The 21,252-nt window shown below is 45.9% G+C and overlaps 2 protein-coding genes across 6 annotated transcripts in view; one reads left to right on the top strand and one right to left on the bottom strand.

Annotated features, from left to right (window-relative positions):
- ACO1 (aconitase 1) overlaps window positions 1–17,641 on the bottom strand; it is a 65,898-nt gene extending 48,257 nt beyond the window's left edge. The window contains exon 1 of one of the 4 annotated variants that reach the window (XM_056519623.1): window positions 17,518–17,641. The gene's annotated coding sequence lies outside the window, so the exon portion shown is untranslated. Of the gene's footprint in view, window positions 1–9,271; window positions 9,399–16,894; window positions 17,379–17,517 lie in introns of those variants that run through there. The other 3 variants (XM_056519606.1, XM_056519614.1, XM_056519624.1) reach the window with 3 other exon arrangements.
- CCDC171 (coiled-coil domain containing 171) overlaps window positions 17,633–21,252 on the top strand; it is a 120,726-nt gene continuing 117,106 nt past the window's right edge. For both annotated transcript variants that reach the window (XR_008843905.1, XM_056519593.1), the window contains exon 1: window positions 17,633–17,769. The gene's annotated coding sequence lies outside the window, so the exon portion shown is untranslated. The remainder of the gene's footprint in view (window positions 17,770–21,252) is intronic.

Genomic DNA, 21,252 nt, shown 5'->3' on the forward strand with positions numbered 1-21,252 from the left:
CCTTTTATGTGTAGCACCACCCGAAACTTTTAAACTATACTGCCGCTGCTGAATCTCTAACTGGACACTGTAGCTGTACCGCAGTGAGGCTGTGCAGGGGCAGGCTGTTCTACTTTGTTGTGATTTACTTTTGTTATTTGTGATAGGCACGTACACACTTTATCCACAGAGTACACAAAAACCACACGCCTGCATTATAAAGATACCAACATTTTATTTCAACATTTAAATCATATCTAGTAAAAAAACATTTACAAACACATGCCATGGGGTTCCCAGAAACAGCCCATCCAATACGGATCAAAGCAGATACACTACTTCTTACCAGGCACCCAACACTGCAATCACCCCAGAGTCCCCAGGTAACTCAAGCCTTAAACTCTTGAGGACGCAGGGCGTATGCATACACCCTGCATCCCCGATCCTTAAGGACTCAGGGCATTCCTGTACGCCCTGAGCATTTCCAGTCCCCGCTGCTTGCCAGTAAGTGGGACGGGATGCCATCTGCGGCAATTCTGGGTCATCTGGGTCATCCGGGTCATCGTGTGACCCGATGACCTGGATAAGGATGATGATCGGTGGTGTAATATCCACCAATCACCATCCGTACTGTACTGGGGATGCAAACCCCTTTTTTTTTGGCTAAAACGTGTGGCCGGGCCCTCTCTGCAAGTACTGATCAGCTTTTTTTTTTGTGGTGCAGGCAATTTTTCGGGTTATAGCGGCTTTAAAAAAAAAAATGTTTGCACATATACCTCTGTGTGCGGCCTGCCATACCGCTGTCAGTGATTTATCACTGATCAACATTGTTTTTTTTTGGTTCAGGCGGGTGCATTTTTTCAGGGATAAGTATTTTTTTATTTTATTTTCCGGGTATTTTGTGTGGGGGTCTGTACGTGCCACCAGCCACTGTTCTGGGCTGAGTGGCCGGCCCCCCCAGTGACTTCTGCGCTCCCTGCCGCCACAAAGCACTAATCAGTGTGCACACCACTGATTAGGTAAACTTTTTTTTGGCGCAGGGCTTTTTTTGCACTAGAAGTTTTTTTTCCCTTTTTAGTTTAGATTCTTTTCTGTTAGGGTAGGTTTAGTTAGGTTAGGGCGGGTTAGGGAGGTAGTCTCGCACCACACCACACACAGCACATACACAAAGAAAGTTTTTCCCACACACATATACACACCCCGATCCCCATTAAAGTAGGGAAATGGCCCGCAGGGTGTTTTCGGTGGAGGAGGCATATGCCATACTTTCCTCTGACACTAAAAGCGCCACAGAGGACAAGGAAGACCCCAGCTTCCTTATTTCCTCGTCATCATCTAGTTCTAATGACGAGCCACCAAGGCGGCGGAGTCGCCGCCATGCGGGACTGCAAACCTCCTCTGCTCCTGACCCTGTGCCCCATGCTAGTATGAGTCCCCCTGGCACTCATACTAGTCAAGTTTACTGGTGCCTGGTACCGGCAAACTTGTCTGGACTCCAGCGTACCACGAGCCCGTGATTCCTGAGTTTGTTGGCTACTCAGGAATCAAGATTGGCATCGTCGGGTTCACTGAAATTGACTATTTCTCCTTTTTTTTCAGTGACGACTTTGTCTATCTGATGGTTGACCAGACAAACCTGTACACCCAACAGTTCGTCAACACAAACCCAGGCTCCTTTTTAGCTAGGCCCGGTGGCTGGTTCCCAGTCAGTGCAGCCGAAATGAGGTCCTTTTGGGGCCTCGTGCTGCATATGGGCCTAGTTAGAAGAGAGGCCTTCCTTCCTATCCCCTCCAAATTCCTATCCCCTGGGGTGAGTCCCGTGCATTTTTCCATGAAAACCTGTTGCTGGTCAGGTATAAGGATAAGAAGGATGTCCTTATGCTGTCCACAATTCATGGGAACGGCAGCACCCCTGTCTCTGTGCGAGGTACTGTGGGATCGGTCTTCAAGCCTGATTGTATTCTGGACTACAATCTGTATATATTTTTTTTCTACCCCCTAAAAAAAATGGGTCATGGGACACAGCGTCAACAGCATTGGGGGGTTTGCAGTTGCCTCAAATGCGCAGCACTCTCTCACATGAGCGGGGTACGCATTTGAGGTAACAAAAAAGGACGGCCACACACACACACCACATTCCCAGAATGATGATTCAGAGCATAGGGTTTGGGGCGGGCATCATTTTTACTTTTGACTATACTCTGGGTCTTCATTCTGCATATCAGTACTAAAATTGCAATTTTCATTTTCCCCAAACTACACTTTATCCATTCCTGGAAAATAAATTTAGGGAACAACCGTCTGTTCCAAATCTCCACTTCACCCCTATACACCTTCCCTAGGGGGTGTACTGTCTGTAATAGGCTCACATGTGGGTGTTCCTTTCTTGTATTTTCCTCTGAATGTATGTAATTGTTAGGTCCGTAAGAAACATCAGCCTTAAATGCGAAGAGTTCTCGCTCATGAGCTCTGACATATTTCCAGGCGAAAATTGTGAGTCACATGTTAGTTGTTCACAGAACGATGAAGCAGAGCATAGGTTGAAAACAGCAATCTCGGAATCAGAATAAAAAAAGCATCCTAGAGTTATTATTGCATAAAGTGACAGTGGTCAGAATTGCAAAAAAGGGCTGAGTCCTTAAAGGGGTATTCCAGGAAAAACCATATATATATATATATATATCTCAACTGGCTCCAGAAAGTTAAACAGATTTGTAAATTACTTCTATTAAAAAAAAACTTACTCCTTCCAATAATTATCAGCTGCTTAAGTTCTTTTCTGACTGACAACAGTGCTCTCTGCTGAAATCTAGGCTTGTCTCGGGAACTGCCCAGAGTAGAAGAGGTTTGCTATGGGGATTTGCTTCTACTCTGGACAGTTCCCGAGATACCTGTCATCAGAGAGCACTTATGATCTGCTGAAGTTGAGTTTTCTGTCTAAGTACTGAAAGGATTAAGATTTTTTTAGTAGAAGTAATTTACAAATCTTTTTAACTCTCTGGAGCCAGTTGATATATCAATAGAAAAAAGTTTTTTTCCTGGATAACCCCTTTAAGGTTAAAATAGACTGAGTTCCTAAGGGGTTAAAGGTATACTCTGCCCCTAGACATCTTATCCCCTAGCCAAAGGATAGGGGATAAGATGTCTGATTGTGCCGAGATCACGGGGGTCCCCAGTGGCAGGGACCCCCCCCCCCATGATCAGACATCTAATCCCCTATCCTTTGGATAGGGGATAAGATGTCTAGAGGTAGAGTACCTTTTTAATGGAATTCTTCTGAAAAAAAACTGCTATGCCTACTGTAGGGCCTGAGGTGATGTGCAAGACTGACTTTGCACTAGGTCTAACCCAGTGAACCAGCTTCTTCAGGATTCCTGTAAGAAAGCTTTATGTATACTAGAGTGCTACCAGAGGTGACAAAAGGAACATTTGGCTTGTATTTTCCTTTTCAAGCTGTAAAACATCCTGTGGAGTAGAAGCAGATCCTAGTAGGGTGAAGACAGATCAGTCAGGATACTGTCATCATGTAGACATAGCAATACAATCTTATAACCACATGTACCATCCCCTAGTTTACTCCCTTAGCTGGCCACGGCCCTGAGTTACATCCATCCCCTAATCCCCTCCATGTAGACGAGTGGACTGGATAACAGGCAATTCTGTGTGGCATCCTCCTGGTCCTATGTATTCTGTAAACTGGCAGAAGAGGAGGATGTGTGGACATCTGTTATCACATTGTGACAGATTATCTGCTATCCATACACAGACTGCCATGAATAATACCTATATTCCCCCCCATAGTAAATATAATAATATACCAATACGTTAGATGTCGTGGCACTGGAAAGCACAGGCGACTACTTGCTAATATAGCTAAAAAATAGCTCACACATAGCACTCACATATAGAGGCAACAATCAAGTCTATTATAGGCTATAGTTAGATTGGGCATACATGCCAGACATACGTGCTGTGTAGATAGACTAAGGATACATCCACACATACCTTCTCTTCTGCAGAATTTACGCTGCCAATATTAATAAATAGCTTAGAATGTAACATGGTGAGGTATATTCTGTAGCTTTAGTTAAATAAAGTACTTTTAGTTAGTGTCTGTGTTACAGCCACAATATCTGGACCCCTTGCAGTTTGTTATTGTAGCCATAACATGAACACTCAAATGAGACTTAAATAGCCCTTAGGTTATGTTCACACATTTTTAGGATTTCTATAAAAAAAATTTACGTCTCAAAAAAAAAAAAAAAAAAAAAAAAAAGAAGTTATTTAAATTCCCACAGAATTCAATGAGAAACTGTCCGTCAGTTCACATGCTAAGACCCCAACTGCACTTCCCGACTCACCAAGACCACTTTCTCTATGGGGCAGCCCAGGTAAGCCGATGTATGGGGACCGCCCAGGGAAGCTGATCCGGGGAGTGAAGAGCTTATGTGTGTGCTTCTCCTGGCTCATTCTGTTGATAAGTGAGGGTCTTAGCTCAGAGACCCCAACTAATCAAAACATTTAAAACATTTTAAACAACCAACATTGTTCAGGTCCCCATCATGCTGCCTATACAGCTCTCCTCCACTAAGGCATGGCCTCCACAAGAAACCTCAAGGCATCTTGCGATATCTGGCACCAAGATAATAGCAGCAGATCATTCGTGTCCTGTAAGTTGTGAGGTGAGATCTCCACAAAGTGAACTTGTTTTCTAGCACATCTGACAGATTTCCAATTGTCTTGTATTTTAAACTTGAGATTAGAGATGAGCGAATTTACAGTAAATTCGATTCGTCACAAACTTCTCGGCTCGGCAGTTGATGGCTTATCCTGCATAAATGAGTTCAGCTTTCAGGTGCTCCGGTGGGCTGGAAAAGGTGGATACAGTCCTAGGAAGGAGTCTCCTAGGACTGTATCCACCTTTTCCAGCCCACGGGAGCACCTGAAAGCTGAACTCATTTATGCAGGATAAGCCATCAACTGCCGAGCCGAGAAGTTCGTGACGAATCGAATTTACTGTAAATTTGCTCATCTCTACTTGTGATGTAATGGGTCACATGACTCCTTACCCATGTATTTTAGTAGCGTTTTGTATTAGTCTAAGATTAAGCACCGCCTGGTGTGAAACGCGTCAGACAATCATCCGTTATATAATTTCTGTGTCGAGACTTCAAAGTATCACCTATCCACACGCCTTGAGTGCCGGACATATCCTTTTGTACACATCTGACAGATGGTCAATCAGACTTAATCTGGGGAATGTGGAAACCAAGTATAGGTGTACTTGGTCTGTACAATGTTTAGGTAGGCAGTACATGTCAAAGTAAAATCCACATGAATGCCAAGAACCAAGGATTCCCAGAAGAACATTGCAACAGTATTATACCGTTTCTGCAGTCTTCTCCCATAGTACATCCTGGAGAGACAGACACACACACACACACACACACACACACACACACACACACACACGGCAGCCCACTTGATGCAGAAAAAAATAAAAAATCTGTAATTCATCAGACAACACTACCTTCTTACATTGCTTTATGGTCCAGTCCTGATGCACCGGCACCGGCAGCCATACACTATCGGGAAGATTTATCGAAAGCTGACCAGCTGCCAAATGTAACCAATCAGATCACTTCTTTCATTTTTCATAAATGAGAAGTTAGCTGATTGGTTGTTATGGGAAACCGGTGGACTTTCCCTCTGCACAAGTTTTGATAAATCTCCTCCTATGTGTACTGCTATCTATCTATTATAGCCAACATAAACTTTTAAGCAGTTTGTGCTACAGTAGCACTTGTGTGGGATCAGACCAGACAGGCTCATCTTTGCTTTCCACGTAAGTAAAAGCCTTTAGCACTTGCTGTGTTTTCTTGGACCATATCTGGTAGGATCATCAATTCAATTCCATTTAGGACTTGCACCCCCGAGGGACACAAGCCCTAAAGGGAATTGAATTGATCATATAATAACCCTGGGTACCCTATGGGAGATTTGGTTGTGTTACAATTCTGGTAGGCACTACCCACCACCTACAAATCCTACCATTTTGGAAATGCTCTGACCCAGTCATATAGCCATCCCGACCTGGCCTTTGTCAAAGTTGCTCAGATTCTTACATTTTTCACTTTTTCCTGGTTCCAAAATGTTGACTTCAAGAACAGGCTGCACACGATGTCCAATATATCCTTCCTCTTAAAAGGGGTACTCCACTGGAAAACATTTTTTTCAAAATCAACTGGTGCCAGAAAGTTAAACAAATTTGTAAATTACTTCTATAAAAAAAAAACTTAAAGGGGTACTCCGGTGCTTAGACATCTTATCCCCTATCCAAAAGATAGGGGATAAGATGCCTGATTGCGGGAGTCCCACCGCTGGGGACCCCCTTGATCATGCACGCGGCACCCCGTTTATAATCAGTCCCCAGAGCGTGTTCGCTCCTGGTCTGATTACCGGCGACCACAGGGCCGACGGCGTGTGTCGTCACGCCTCCGCCCTGTGTGACGTCACGCTCCCCCCCTCAATGAAAGCCTATGGGAGGGGGCGTGACAGCACCAGAGTACCCCTTTAATCCTTCCAGTACTTTTTCAGCTGTTGTATGATCAACAGGAAGTTCTTTTCTTTTTGAATTTCCTTTGTCTGACCCCAGTGCTTTCTGCCGACACCTCTGTCCATGTCAGGAACTGTCCAGAGCAGGAGAGGTTTGCTATGGGGATTTGCTCCTACACTGGACAGTTTCTGACATGGACAGAGGTGACAGCAGAGAGCACCGTGGTCAGATAGAGAAGAAATTCTAAAATAAAAGCAGCTGATAAGTACTGGAAGGATTAAGATTTTTAAATAGAAGTAACTTACAAATCTGTTTACCTTACTGGCACCAGTTGATTTAAAAAAATAAAAAAAACATGTTTTCAACCGGAGTACCCATTTAAGGTAGATGTCAGCATTCTGCCAAAAAAGGATGCTGACTTACAGTAGCGTACTGTCATCAGGTCCACGGAATGTGCTCAGCTAGTGACTACATAGGGTCAATTTCTGTACTTTTAGTTTGCGGGTTTCAGAAGTTCCGCAGATTTGCATTTAATGGGGTACTGCAATGGAAAAAAAATTGGTTTTAAATCAACTGATGCAAGAAAATTCTACATATCTGTAAATTACTTCTATTTAAAAAAAATCTTAAAAGGAGAACTCCAGAATAGAAAAATTGTCCTCCAAACTGCCAGCAGTAAAAAAAATAATTAGATACAGACCTTCCTTCGCTCCCCCGGTAACCCACAATCCTCTTCCTGGTTGCTGGTGGTCGGCGAGTCATACTGAACTCAGCCAATCACCGGCTGCAGCGAAGTCCCAATTCGGCCGGGGGAGCGAAGGAAGGTATCTATTTATTTTACAGCCAGCAGTATGGACGACAATTTTTCTATTCTGGAGTTCTCCTTTAACCCTTCCAGTACTTAGCTGCTGTCTGCTCCAGAGGCAGTTGTGTAGTTCTTTCCAGTCTGACCGCAGTGCTCTTTGCTGCCACCTCTGTCTGTATCAGGAGCTGTCCAGAGTAGAATCAAATCCTCATAGCAAACCTCTCTTGCTCCGGACAGCTCCTGACATGGACAAAGGTGGCAGCAGAGAGCACTGACGTCATACTGAAAAGAACTACACAACTTGCTCTGTAGTATACAGCAGCTCATAAGTACTGAAGGATTAAGATTTTTTTTTTATAGAATTTAAAAATCTGTTTAACTTTCTGGCAGCAGTTGATTTGAAAACATTTTTCCCTCTTTAAAGTAAGCATATATGTACAGGAAATACTGATATATGGCATGGTATATGGCGGCTTCTCCTTACAGTCTAAAGTGGAGTAAACAGTCCACCATCAAGAATGGCCGTTGTAGTAAAAAATTAAATCAGATTATAACTGCTAAACTACAAATACATAGGCCCGGATTTATCAATCTGCCCTAAACCAAAACGGTCAGGTTTTGTCTATTACAACCAATCACAGCTCAGCTTTTATATCTAATCCAGCTCTGGTAAAAGGAAAGCAGAGCTGGGATTGGATGTTATGGACAAACCGGACAGTTTTGGTTTCAGGCAGTTTGGTAAGTCTGAGCCTATGTATTTGTAGCTCAGTAGTTAAAGGATAAGTCTCATGCTCAAAAACTTACGTTTTAGATTGAGGGGGCTCCGACCGCTGGGGCTCACTGCGATCTCCTGTTTGGAGCCCCTGTGTGCTAGCACAGGAGCGCGTCACGACCCCTGCCCGAAGCGGAGGCTGCCACGCCCCCTCCAAATAGTTCTATGGGAGAGCCGTTCTGCAATCTTCGCCATTCTGGCCTCCGCTTAGGGTGGGGGTTGTGATGCGCCCCTGTGCTAGCAAACGGGGGCTCCAAACAGGAGATCACGGTGGGCCCCAGTGGTCAGACCCCCTGCAATCTAAAATGTATCCCCTATCTTTCAGATAGGGAATACGTTTTTTGAGCATGAGACTTGTCCTTTAAGATCAATGCATAGTTCTACAAAAAGTCTCTGTGCAGCTTTAGCCTAAAATCAACTCAAACCCCCTTTTGAACTTTAGGAATATGTAAATACGTCAAAATACGGCAATTTAGAATTTGTGGTTTTTATCTTTTTACTCATATGATTTTGCCTGCTATGAGATGTGATTGGTTGTTATGGGAAAACCAGCCAGTTTTGGTTTCAGGAATATTGAGTTATATGTAATCTTGCGGAATGTAGAAGTTACTCAATAGTCAAAATCAATGAGTAGTGCTATAAAAAGTAGCCATATAACCCAGGCCTAATCTGATGCCCAAAGGAATGAGAACACATAAAGCAGATCCATACAAAGATAATGTACTAAGGGAGACCAACATAAAAGTGCTGTGCTGCACTACAACCAGAGAAGCAGAGAGCCTAGCGAAAAACTCTGAGAGATGACCCCCAAAAACTGCATGGAAAAGTGGTCTTCTATGTTGGTGGTTTTCTCAAATAAAACAGTAATTATGTGTAATATATACTGGAGTGGAAATCTGTCACAGGAAATCTGCTCTGTATAAAGGTGGTTTACTAAAGAGGTTTCACCGTATTATACACAGTACTCAATGCTTTTTCTACAAAGTAGTCAACGAGGAAAACAAAGTCCCAAAATACATAAAACAAGGTATGTAACAATTCTATGTAGTCTTCTCCATTATGTCACATATATACAGATGCAGAAGAGATAAGTATAAGGTACTGAGGGTCTATTACAGAACCCCCCCCCCCCCCTTACTATTAGCAGAAAGACAGATACTTACGAGGCAGAAGTAGCCGGACTTCAGAAGCCACACATGAGGACAGTACGTGACACTGTCCTCTACACAGGCTACTGTATCAGGGAGAAGACTGACAAGTCACACTGCAGCCAACTCCACCCTTGGGCCCAACACACGCCTCTCCATACATAGTGCAGATAGGTTAACATGACTGGCTCTGAAGCAAAGGGGAGGAGGGGGGGGGGTTAGCTGTTTATCCACAGTGTATGACTTCTCAAGCCTCCCACATGTCTAATAGATAAGAATTCACACGCCAGCCATCTTCACAACTACATTCACAAGTCTTTCCAATACACTTCACACAGCAACAGGGATGACAATGGAGAAGGTACATGGAGACAAAAATTATACTTGTTGGATACTTTGTGCACACAGTCTCTTGTTATGCTAAGAAGGTACCAAGCTTCTATGTGAAAGCTGCTACTTAGGAGATCCTTGACAGTCTGAGACAAAGGACTGCTCTGTGTGATAAGACCGTCATCACTGGGACACATCTTTTCTACATAACCTGCTGTGGTTTGGGAAAGTTTTACACATATAAATTTAGGCCCAGATCCTAAAATCTGCACCATGTGAATATATGCCAGATTTACACAGTATAATATAATATATACACACATATATATATATATATATATATATACACACACACACACACACACACATATACAGGGTGGGCCATTTATATGGATATGCCTTAATAAAATGGGAATGGTTGGTGATATTAACTTCCTGTTTGTGGCACATTAGTATATGTGAGGGGGGAAACTTTTCAAGATGGGTGGTGACCATGGTGGCCATTTTGAATCCAACTTTTGTTTTTTCAATAGGAAGAGGGTCATGTGACAAATCAAACTTATTGGGAATTTCACAAGAAAAACAATGATCAGATGACCCCAAAGATAAAAGTCTAAGGGGGTCAGATCGGAAGATCTTGGGGGCCAGTCCGAGCATTCCTAGATGAACAGATTCCTGGAAAGTGGATTGGTCGTCGTGGGCCAAGGTCTCCCGATCTGACCCCTTTAGACTTTTATCTTTGGGGTCATCTGAAGGCAAGTGTCTATGCTGTGAAGGTACGAGATGTGCAGCACCTGAAACTATGAATACTGGAAGCCTGTGCTATCATTTCTCCTGCGGTGTTGCTATCAGTGTGTGAAGAGTGGGAGAAGAGGGTTGCATTGACAATCCAACACAATGGGCAGCACATTGAACACATTTTATAAGTGGTCAGAAACTAGTAAATAACTCATGAAAGAATAAAGTTACGTTAAAACCAAGCACATCATTGTTTTTCTTGTGAAATTCCCAATAAGTTTGATGTGTCACATGACCCTCTTCTTATTGAAAAAACAAAAGTTGGATTCAAAATGGCCGACTTCAAAATGGCCACCACCCATCTTGAAAAGTTCCCCCCCCCCCCCTCACATATACTAATGTGCCACAAACAGGAAGTTAATGTCACCAACCATTCCCATTTTATTAAGGTGTATTCATATAAATGGCCCACCCTGTAGAAAGGTGGCTCTGTATAAAAACTTTTTCTTGACAACTGGCTACAATCTCAGGAAGAAGAAGGCTGGGTCCCCTCCCCAAAGGAATGCCAACATATACTGCAGCTGGGCAACTGACTAATGGCCCGAACTGGTGACTGACTACATGGGCCACTTCTCAAATACACGTCATTAGCTGTACTCAATTGCTACTCTACTGAATACAGAAAAATAAATGTATATGCACTGGAAGTAGCCTGAATCTAGTTACCAGCTGACTACATTCAGGCTACTTTTTATTATTTACTTTTGCTAAATTTTAAAATGGCAATAAAAAGTATTTGATTAAAATATATATGCGATTTCAAATATATTCAACATTTTCCCTTTAATCTGAGCGTACTGGTATTAATCTGCTTCCAAGCAGTATTGTCCTTTCCTTCACTTATAACAGGCATCATTTGAAGTTATCTGAAAGTATCATAATCTCTTTCATAGAAAAATTATTTTTTAATGGCTGTAAATACTGTTTAAATGCGTAGCTGCACGGGTATTATCAAACAGTATAATGACTTAGTAAACATCTCAGATTTACCAGTACCACATATAGGAAGGTTCAACCAAGGTCTTTAAGAGGTTATCCAAGAATAGAAAGACAGAGCACCACCTCTGTCCTCAGGTTGTGTGCGGTATTGAAGCTTAATTCCAGTAAAGGGGTACTCCACCCCTAGACATCTTATCCCTATCCAAAGGTGTCTGATTGCAGGGGTCTCGTCGCTGGGGACCCCAGCGTTCTCAGTAGCGGCACCCCGCCATCATCACAGCACAGAGGAAAATCTGTGTGCATGATGACGGGGCGATACAGGGGCCGGAGCAGCATGACGTCACGTCTCCGGCCCCTCCTGACATCCCGCCCCCTTAATGTAAGTCTATGGGAGAGGGCGTGACAGCCACCCCTTCCCATAGACTTGCATTAATGGGGCGGGATGTGATGGGAATAGGGGTCGGAGCCGGGACGTGACGGTGCTTTGGCCCCTGTATCGCCCCGTCATCATGCACACAGATTTTCCTCTGTGCTGTGATGATGGTGGGGTGCCGCTACTGAGAACGCTAGGGTCCCCACGATTTGACATCTTACCCCCTAGCTAAAGGCCTCTTATTCCCTATCCATAAGATGTCTAGGGGGTGGAGTACCCCTTTAAAGTTAATGAAGAAACCACCAAAAATCTATTTGCTTTGTGAGTCAGTGGGTCTCATCCAATGGGAAATAATCACTGTGCTTCCTGGTTGAGCAGTTTCTCAGTACTACAATTCCCAGAATGCAATGGTTTCCTTCAGCTATCCATTACAGTCCTCCGAACCTGCTCGCTCCCCTCCCACAACCTCCTGTTAGTAGTATTTCAAGCAAAAACATGCTTAAGCCAGTACAATTTGTGATAGCAAATCAGTAAGTTATATGTCTTGAGGGGATAATTTTGTTTAAAAACAATTTTCTGATACCGGAATACCCCTTTAAATTCTCCTTGTCATTTAAAGGGGTACTCCGGTGCTTACACATCTTTTTTCCTATCCAAAGGATAGGGGATAAGATGCCTGATCGCAGGAGTCCCGCCGCTGGGGTCCCCCGGGATCATGCACGCGGCACCCCGTTTGTAATCAGTCCCCGGAGCGTGTTCGCTCCGGGTCTGATTACAGGTGACTACAGGTCCGGTGGCGTGTGACGTCACGCCTCCGCCCCCGTGTGACGTCACGCTCCGCCCCTCAATGCAAACCTACGGGAGGGGACATGATAGCTGTCACACCCCCTCCCATAGACTTGCATTGAGGGGCGGAGCGTGACGTCACACGCCCCCGGCCCGGTGGTCGCTGGTAATCAGACCCGGAGCGAACACACTCCGGGGACTGATTACAAACAGGGTGCCGCGTGCAAGATCCCGGGGGTCCCCAGTGACGGGACTCCCACAAAAAGGCATCTTATCCCCTATCCTTTGGATAGGGGAAAAGATGTGTAAGCAATGGAGAATCCCTTTAAATACTTTTGACATGACATATGTGAAAAGTTGATTGTTGAGGCCACCTCACATCAGGACAACAAGCAGGGAGAAGCATGCACTTCACTCCCTGGCTTGCAGAGATCTCTGTCTAGCTTCTCAGGACTTATAATGTGGCTACAGGACAAACATCAATGTGAACCGGGGAATGAAGAGCACTGCCGCATGCTTCGGCCTGCTTGTTCTACTGATCAGTGGGAGTCTCAGCACTGAGACCCCAACCAATGAAAACTGATTAAAAGTCTCTGTGACATTTCAAATGTTTTCTTAAATGAAGGGGACACTTTAAGGTGGCCATACACCTTCAACGTGTGTGAAAGATGCCTAGTGTGTTGTTTCAAGTGCTTTTGTTGTGAAGACAATTCTGACTGAATGGAGCATATAAAATGTCATGTGCTTGATATCGGAAGAACCCTATTCAGGTGAATGCAACGGATTTTTAGAAGAAATTGCTGCGCTAAATCTGTCATATGTAAATACATCCTGAATAGCCACTGTATACAGGAAAGTGTATGCTAATACAGGAGTGCCAGCAGTGAATAACACTATATGGAGCTTACTCACAAACTTAATGTGATGGCAAACAAAAGCAAAACAATTAGTCAGCAATTTAGGATCCGGGGGAAATGTTATCAACTAACTAGATTACTATTAGTCCAAGGTTTATGAGATATGGGCTACAACTATTTAGGTTATCATGTTGGAATAGTAAAGTGACTAAAGGGAAGGCAAAGCAAGGTGTCTGAGAGCTGTGCCGGAGCCCCATTAGGACTGCGGGGTATAATCCGGGAAATAAAAAAAAAAAAAAAATCCTGTACTCACCTAGCCACAGTTTTCCATTCCCAGCACTTGGAGCAGGACCTGCCAGCTCAGCCATTCACTTGCCTAAGCAGTGTCCTGTCTGAGTGGGCAGGTCCTGCTATGATAGCCTGGGGGATGTAGGGTATGGGGAGTGTAGCTGTGCGGTAATTAAAGGGTGCTTGTTAACCCTTGCTATTCGTGACACCAGGGTGAGGGCTCCTCAATAACGCTTGTCCTACCGCCACCCTTCCCAAGAGCGATAGGGAGGTAGAGAAGAATAGATTGTCCACAACCGGAGAGTTTTCTGAAACTGTATTAACTTTTACTGAAGGTTTTCTGCAAGCTTCAATAACATAACAGTCTCTAAGGATAACAACGGCTTTCCTTGGAGACTGACAAAGGTTGGGATTTTAGCATTTAGAGTCTTTTAGTACTGCATGTTGTTCCACTGGATTTAGGGGATTTAGTTGCGGTCCAGTAGTCACGCTAGCATTAGCGTAGATTTAGATTTGAACTCACATTTTTGGTTCAGCTGAGGCCGGCAGGTTTTTGAGGCCTAGCATGTCATTGAAAGTTGTGCAGAACCGTCCTGTTAGTCCAGCATCCACGAGAGCAGTAGCCCAAGAGAGCGATAATTGGACGCACCTCCCTTATATGGGCAGGGGCTGGACTAACGCTAATTGGTCCATACTGATCTCAATCACCATTACAAAGATTTGTGGGTAACACATGACCCAAAGACCTCCTAAGGTCCTGCAACATACCATAGAGGTTATCAGCACGGTCACATGACCGAAGGTCCTGCAACGCTGAACAAGGTAAGTACTATACATTGCTATAAAATATATATAATTATTAAATATAGATAGACATATATCATCATTAGAGACAGACTTGAGGAGAGGCGACTAGGGGCTGTCCCACCTGAGGAACCCTACCTGAACGTAGTTACTCTGACTTTGGGGACTTCTACACTAGGTACTGAATGCAATACAGTACCGGGACACCACACACTGCAAATAGCAGGTAATTCACATTAAAAAAGTACCAGCCTTATTATGTATTATTAACACTCCATAGACTTTTCCACCAGATCTGACAAAGGGGACATGTCTTTGGTAAAAATAAAAAAAATAAAAAATTAAATAAATAAAAGGTTTAAACGGGTACTATCATTAAAAAAATAAATAAATAAAATTGCCACATTGTAGAGACGTCAAGAGTTTTCATCGGTCGGGTCTGAATGCCTGGATATTGATTGATCACAAGAAAGAACTGGGAGAAGAAAGTGCTAAGTGGTACAAACTTACAATGTAAGTCTATGGGATTGTCTAAGTCAGCTGCGATTTTCTCCCCGCCTGTTCAAACAATTGGTCGGAGTCTGGACACTCAACCCCGACCAATCAAAACTAATAATATTTTTTACTTTTAATATGTCTCTAGGACGTGTCAAAAGTTTTTTGGACCAAAAGTGCACTTTAAAGTAAGTCATGTAATATAATGGCCTGAACAGCTTTTAAATGTGCCGGGTTACAGCCTAATACACTGATAAATCTGGAGCAATAGAAGACTGTCTGTCTAGGTTTACACATTGTCTATTAGGTAGGGCTGGGTGGTATACCAGTTCATACCGAATATCGAAATTTTTGTGCTGCACGATATGAATTTTAACCCATTTGGCCCTTCCCCCCTCGGGAATGAATGAATCAGCCCAGTGCTGCGCTGTCCCCACATCGGGGAACTACTGACATGTCAACCGTGAGCGCTGTTCTGCCCCCCCAATTAATTATCAGCCCAGCGCTGTCCCCATCGGGGTAAATGCTCACATATCACCCACAAGCGCTGCCCTCCTTGTCCTGTTTGTTGTGGCCGCCGGCACTGACATTCTAAACCAGTGGTCTATAACCTGCAGACCTTTAGATGTTGCAAGACTACAACTCTCAGCATGCCCGGACAGCCAACGGCTGTTTGGGCATACTGGGAGTTGTAGTTTTGCAACATCTGGAGGTCCGCAGGTTGAAGACCACTGCTCTAGACTGTGCGGTATCCTTATGCCCGGGCTGCAAAAAATAAACTTTAACTCACCTCCCGTTGGTCCGGTACCAGCCTCACCTGCTTCTTGGGGACGGGAACGTCAGACAGCCGTCAGCCTATCACCGCCCGCAGCAATGTTCCGCCTCGGTCAGTGATAGGCTGAGCCCACTGTCATGTAAGAACCCGGCCAGAGCTCCTTACATGACAGTGGGCTCAGGTTGACGTCGGAACATGCGTTAGTTTATTTTGTTTACCTTTTGCAGCCTGTGCATAGGGATACCGCACAGTATAGAGCAGTGGTCTTCAAACTGTGGCCCTCCAGATGTTGCAAAATTACAATTCCCAGCATGCCCGGACAGCCGTTGGCTGTCCGGGCATGCTGGGAATTGTAGTTTTGCAACATCTGGAGGGCCACAGTTTGGAGACCGCTGGTATAGAGTGTCAGCGCCAGCAGCCACAATGAACAGGACAAGGAGGGCAGCGCTTGCAGGTGATATGTAAGTATTTACCCCGATGGGGGCAGGAAATAACGTTATATACTGTGGAACCGCGATACACACATTTGGTCATACCGCCCAGCCCTATATTAGGGCTTATTTGCATCCGATTATTACCATTAGAAAATCTGCATGTGTTACCATACTGGATAGATTATCATTAAGATAGGCCACATATAATAGATCAGCGGTGTCCTTTATCTCACATCCTCCAGCGATCATGAATGGGCCAACTGTGGCACTTAGGTGGCAGATTACTTGTGCCCACACTAGCACACTTTCCATTCACTAGTATGTGGCATGAGAGCACATGCTCAGTCATTGCTCCACATGTGGGATTAGGGATCCCTCTTCTAGTGATTGATGTGGTCCCAGGCAGAAGTGATAAATATTACTGACTAGAAGATATATATATATATATATATATATATATATATATATATATATATATATATATATATATATCTCAACGATTCAAAGCATTATACACTCTCTTCCAGTAAAGTGCTGAATGTCTCAAGGAGGCCATAAAGCAATACGTGCACACAGCAGCCAGTGACAAACCCCATACAGAACAGGCCCCTTATGTGTAGCCTCAGGGAATACAATTCACATGGAGCATGAGATACTGTATATTCTAATCTACAAGGAGAATACTAACGCTGCTGTACAGGACATAGGTGTCATAGTTGTGAAGGAGCCCCCAGTAGCCCAGCACTGCCCCTCACCTGACAGCGGTGACTGCTCCTCCTACAATGGGACACAGGCTGAGCCGACCATAGACCAGCACCTGACCTGAGCACAGCCGCAGGAGAAGGAGGAGGGGCCCATGAGGAGCCCACAAAGGAAGTAACAAAAGCCTGGACAATAAAGTTTTGTTTGTTCAAAGTACACGTCTCTGGCCTCCACCGAGAGGCCACGCCCACTACACAACGATTGGTGGAATCTTCCGCTGGCTTGACAGCTGTGACAGGCTGCCTGTAGAAAGTTATTGTAGTAGAAACGATGCAAACAACCCGATAAATAAGGTATAAAATACGGCCTCGAGCTCTTTAATACCTGAATAAAACATTTTACCGTCACGTGGGAATACGGAATACACGCCATATGCGCAATGGACGGCTTATGAGCGGCACCTACTGTTCATCGGTGGTACTGTCATGAACTTTCTCCGTATCTGATAAGTTGGTTTGATATTTAACAATCTAACAATATCATTAAAATCAGTCGTACAATGTTTCTTACGTGTTTTGTTTTGTGTGTGTGTGTGTGTGTGTGCGTTACTGTTTATAAAATATGTAGGCACAGAATCATATGAATTCTCAACCGAACGCAAAGCCAGACTTTTTACCCTCATCAGCTTCCGTAGCGTCTTCCTTGTTGTCAATGACAACTGGCTGTCCCTTTAGACTGTTAAATCCGGCTGCCCCTTTCCACCAATCAGAGCGCTCCCTTTACAAGCGAGAACGGTTTCCACCAATCACAGAGCGAGGAAAGGTCCGGCGGTCGCTGCAGCGGGACATAGAAGCCGGAGGAACGTCATCTATAGGAACAACAACAGCGGCTGCCATCCTCCGAGCCTGGGAACTGAGCTGTGGAGCAGGTAAGTGGTTTCCTTACTGCAATGCTGAGACTTGTAGTTCTCCAATTTTCTGATACATGGTCAAGCAGTATAAGACAGGTGACATAACATCTCTCACATAGATGGGTCATCCTCCAGTAACTACGGTCAGGTCACATGACAGGGACCAGGGCCGCTTGGTATCCTCCATATGCCATACTATAGAGCAGTGTTTCCCAACCAGGGGCCTCCAGCTGTTGCAAAACTACAACTCCCAGCATGCCCGGACAGCCAAAGGCTGTCCGGGCATGCTGGGAGTTGTAGTTTTGCAACAGCTGGGGCACCCTTGTTGGGAAACACTGTTATAGAGAAATGATCCCCTGGGAGCATTGCTTCTAGCAGAGAATAGTGGGACCATATGATGCCAACAAGATTGTAATATAGACCTTAGGGACTCGTGCCGCCATACACACAGCAGCATTGTGCTTGGCAAAATATTGCATAAATGAATATGCCTGCACCGCTGCACGTCAGCATTTAAAAAAAAATTTTTTTAGCCCCCCCCCCCCCCCCAAGGGTAAGCAAGGCATGAATAGACTGCATTCTAGTGTATACACAGCCCCCAGTCAGTGCACAGTCTAGTGTATACACAGCCCCCGCTCAGGGCACAGTCTAGTGTATACCCAGCCCCCAGTCAGGGCACAGTCTAGTGTATACCCAGCCCCCAGTCAGTGCAGTCTAGTGTATACCCAGCCCCCGCTCAGTGCACAGTCTAGTGTATACACAGCCCCCGGTCAGTGCAGTCTAGTGTATACACAGCCCCCGCTCAGTGCACAGTCTAGTGTATACACAGCCCCCGCTCAGTGCACAGTCTAGTGTATACACAGCCCCCGCTCAGTGCACAGTCTAGTGTATACACAGCCCCCGCTCAGTGCACAGTCTAGTGTATACACAGCCTCCGCTCAGTGCACAGTCTAGTGTATACCCAGCCCCCGCTCAGTGCACAGTCTAGTGTATACACAGCCCCCAGTCAGTGCAGTCTAGTGTATACACAGCCCCCGCTCAGGGCACAGTCTAGTGTATACACAGCCCCCAGTCAGTGCAGTCTAGTGTATACACAGCCCCCAGTCAGTGCAGTCTAGTGTATACACAGCCCCCGCTCAGTGCACAGTCTAGTGTATACACAGCTCCCGCTCAGTGCACAGTCTAGTGTATACACAGCCCCCCGCTCAGTGCACAGTCTAGTGTATACACAGCCCCCGCTCAGTGCACAGTCTAGTGTATACACAGCCCCCGCTCAGTGCACAGTCTAGTGTATACACAGCCCCCGCTCAGTGCACAGTCTAGTGTATACACAGCCCCCGCTCAGTGCACAGTCTAGTGTATACACAGCCCCCAGTCAGTGCACAGTCTAGTGTATACACAGCCCCCGCTCAGTGCACAGTCTAGTGTATACACAGCCCCCGCTCAGTGCAGTCTAGTGTATACACAGCCCCCAGTCAGTGCACAGTCTAGTGTATACACAGCCCCCGCTCAGTGCACAGTCTAGTGTATACACAGCCCCCGCTCAGGGCACAGTCTAGTGTATACACAGCCCCCGCTCAGTGCACAGTCTAGTGTATACACAGCCCCCGCTCAGTGCACAGTCTAGTGTATACACAGCCCCCGCTCAGTGCACAGTCTAGTGTATACACAGCCCCCGCTCAGTGCACAGTCTAGTGTATACACAGCCCCCGCTCAGTGCACAGTCTAGTGTATACACAGCCCCCGCTCAGTGCACAGTCTAGTGTATACACAGCCCCCGCTCAGTGCACAGTCTAGTGTATACACAGTAGGGATCGACCGATTATCGGTTTGGCTGATATTTGGCCTGGGGTCCGCTCTACTTCTGGATCCTGCTGCTTCCTTTGTTATGCTGTGCGCTGCACTACGCAATGACTAGTGACGTCCTCAACGCGACGTCACTGTCAGTGCGCACAGTGACAGCTCAGGAGGATGCCGCCGGAGCCAGAAGTAGCGCGGACCCCGGGAACAGATAATTATAAAACAGGGAATGGGGGAGGCAATGGGACGGCGGCGGTCTCGTGGGGGGGGGGAGGGGTTGCGGTAGTAGGACTCAGGAGGACCCAAGGACAGGCAGGGGGAGACAAGCGGGTGGCTGGCACTGCAAAAGCCACTGCAGTTCATTGATTTAAAGCGCCCACTTTAAATCAATGATCTGCAGCGGTGTCGCCGAGGGTGGGGGGGGATAAATAGCCAATGGCTTATACCGGAATATTGGTATAAGTTATCGGCCCTAACCTCCACAGATTCTCGGTAACGGCCCTAAAAAAACCATATCGGTTGATCCCTAATACACAGCCCCAGTCAGTGCACAGTCTAGTGCAGGGATTCCAAACTCAAATTCATCGGGGGCCGCATCAGCAGTTTGGTCACCCTTAAAGGGCCGGTTGTATCTGTAGGACCCCCCCCCCCCCCACATACCGTATATGCCGGCGTATAAGACGACTGGGTGTATAAGACGACCCCCAACTTTTACAGTTAAAATGCAGAGTTTGGGATATACTCACCAGATAAGAATACCCCTCCTACCGCAATGTACAGTACCTTGTAGTTCCCCCCCCCACATAAGGTAGGCAGCATGTTCCCCCACATTAGGTAGCAGTATAGTTCCCCCCACATTAGGTAGGCAGTATAGTTCCCCCCACATTAGGTAGGCAGTATAATTCCCCCCACATTAGGTAGGCAGTATAGTTCCCCCCACATTAGGTAGGCAGTATTGTTCCCCCCCACATTAGGTAGGCAGCACCCCCCCCCCCCCCTTCCCTCCCTCCCCACAGACATACAGCCTCCAGCCATATACAGTGTATGGCTGGAGGCTGTATGTCTGTGTGCTGCCCCCACTGTGATCCGGTCACCGCTCCTCCGGCCCGGGGTCACAATCTACTGCTATGGCCTATGGACCATAGTAGTAGGTACCAGGACCGGTCGAGCGGTGACCGGAACGCTGAAGATGATAACGCGCCGCCCGTCACTTACCAGGCCCCGGCCGGCACGTGTCCTGCGATGATCCTGCCATCCTCCTGGTCCTCCCGCGTCTCTATGGTTGTACGCACGGGATGTCACTGACGTCCCGTACGTACAACCATAGAGGCGGAGGACCGAAGTAGGATCGCTAGAGGGCAGACGTTCTCTGGCTTGTAGGCTGCCGCGCATGCGCTGAAGAGGTGGCTTTCTTGTGTCAAAAAAAAAAAAAAGCGGGAATAAAAGGTGAAGGCTGGCGGCCGCTACGCGGGCCACATGACTAGGTCTGGTGGGCCGGATTCGGCCCGCGGGCCTTGTGTTTGACACCCGTGGTCTAATGTATACAAAGCCCCCAGTCAGTGCACAGTCTAGTGCAGGGGTACTAAACTACTTTTAGTTGGGGTCCGCTTATCCAGGTCTGCTATTCGGTGAAGGTCCGAGCTAAATGCTAAGACCTGGTTCACATCTAGCGGCCACAGTGCCATGCCAGAAATAGGTGCT

This window comes from Hyla sarda, chromosome 1, assembly GCF_029499605.1.
Source record: "Hyla sarda isolate aHylSar1 chromosome 1, aHylSar1.hap1, whole genome shotgun sequence".
Taxonomy (NCBI): Eukaryota; Metazoa; Chordata; class Amphibia; order Anura; family Hylidae; genus Hyla; species Hyla sarda.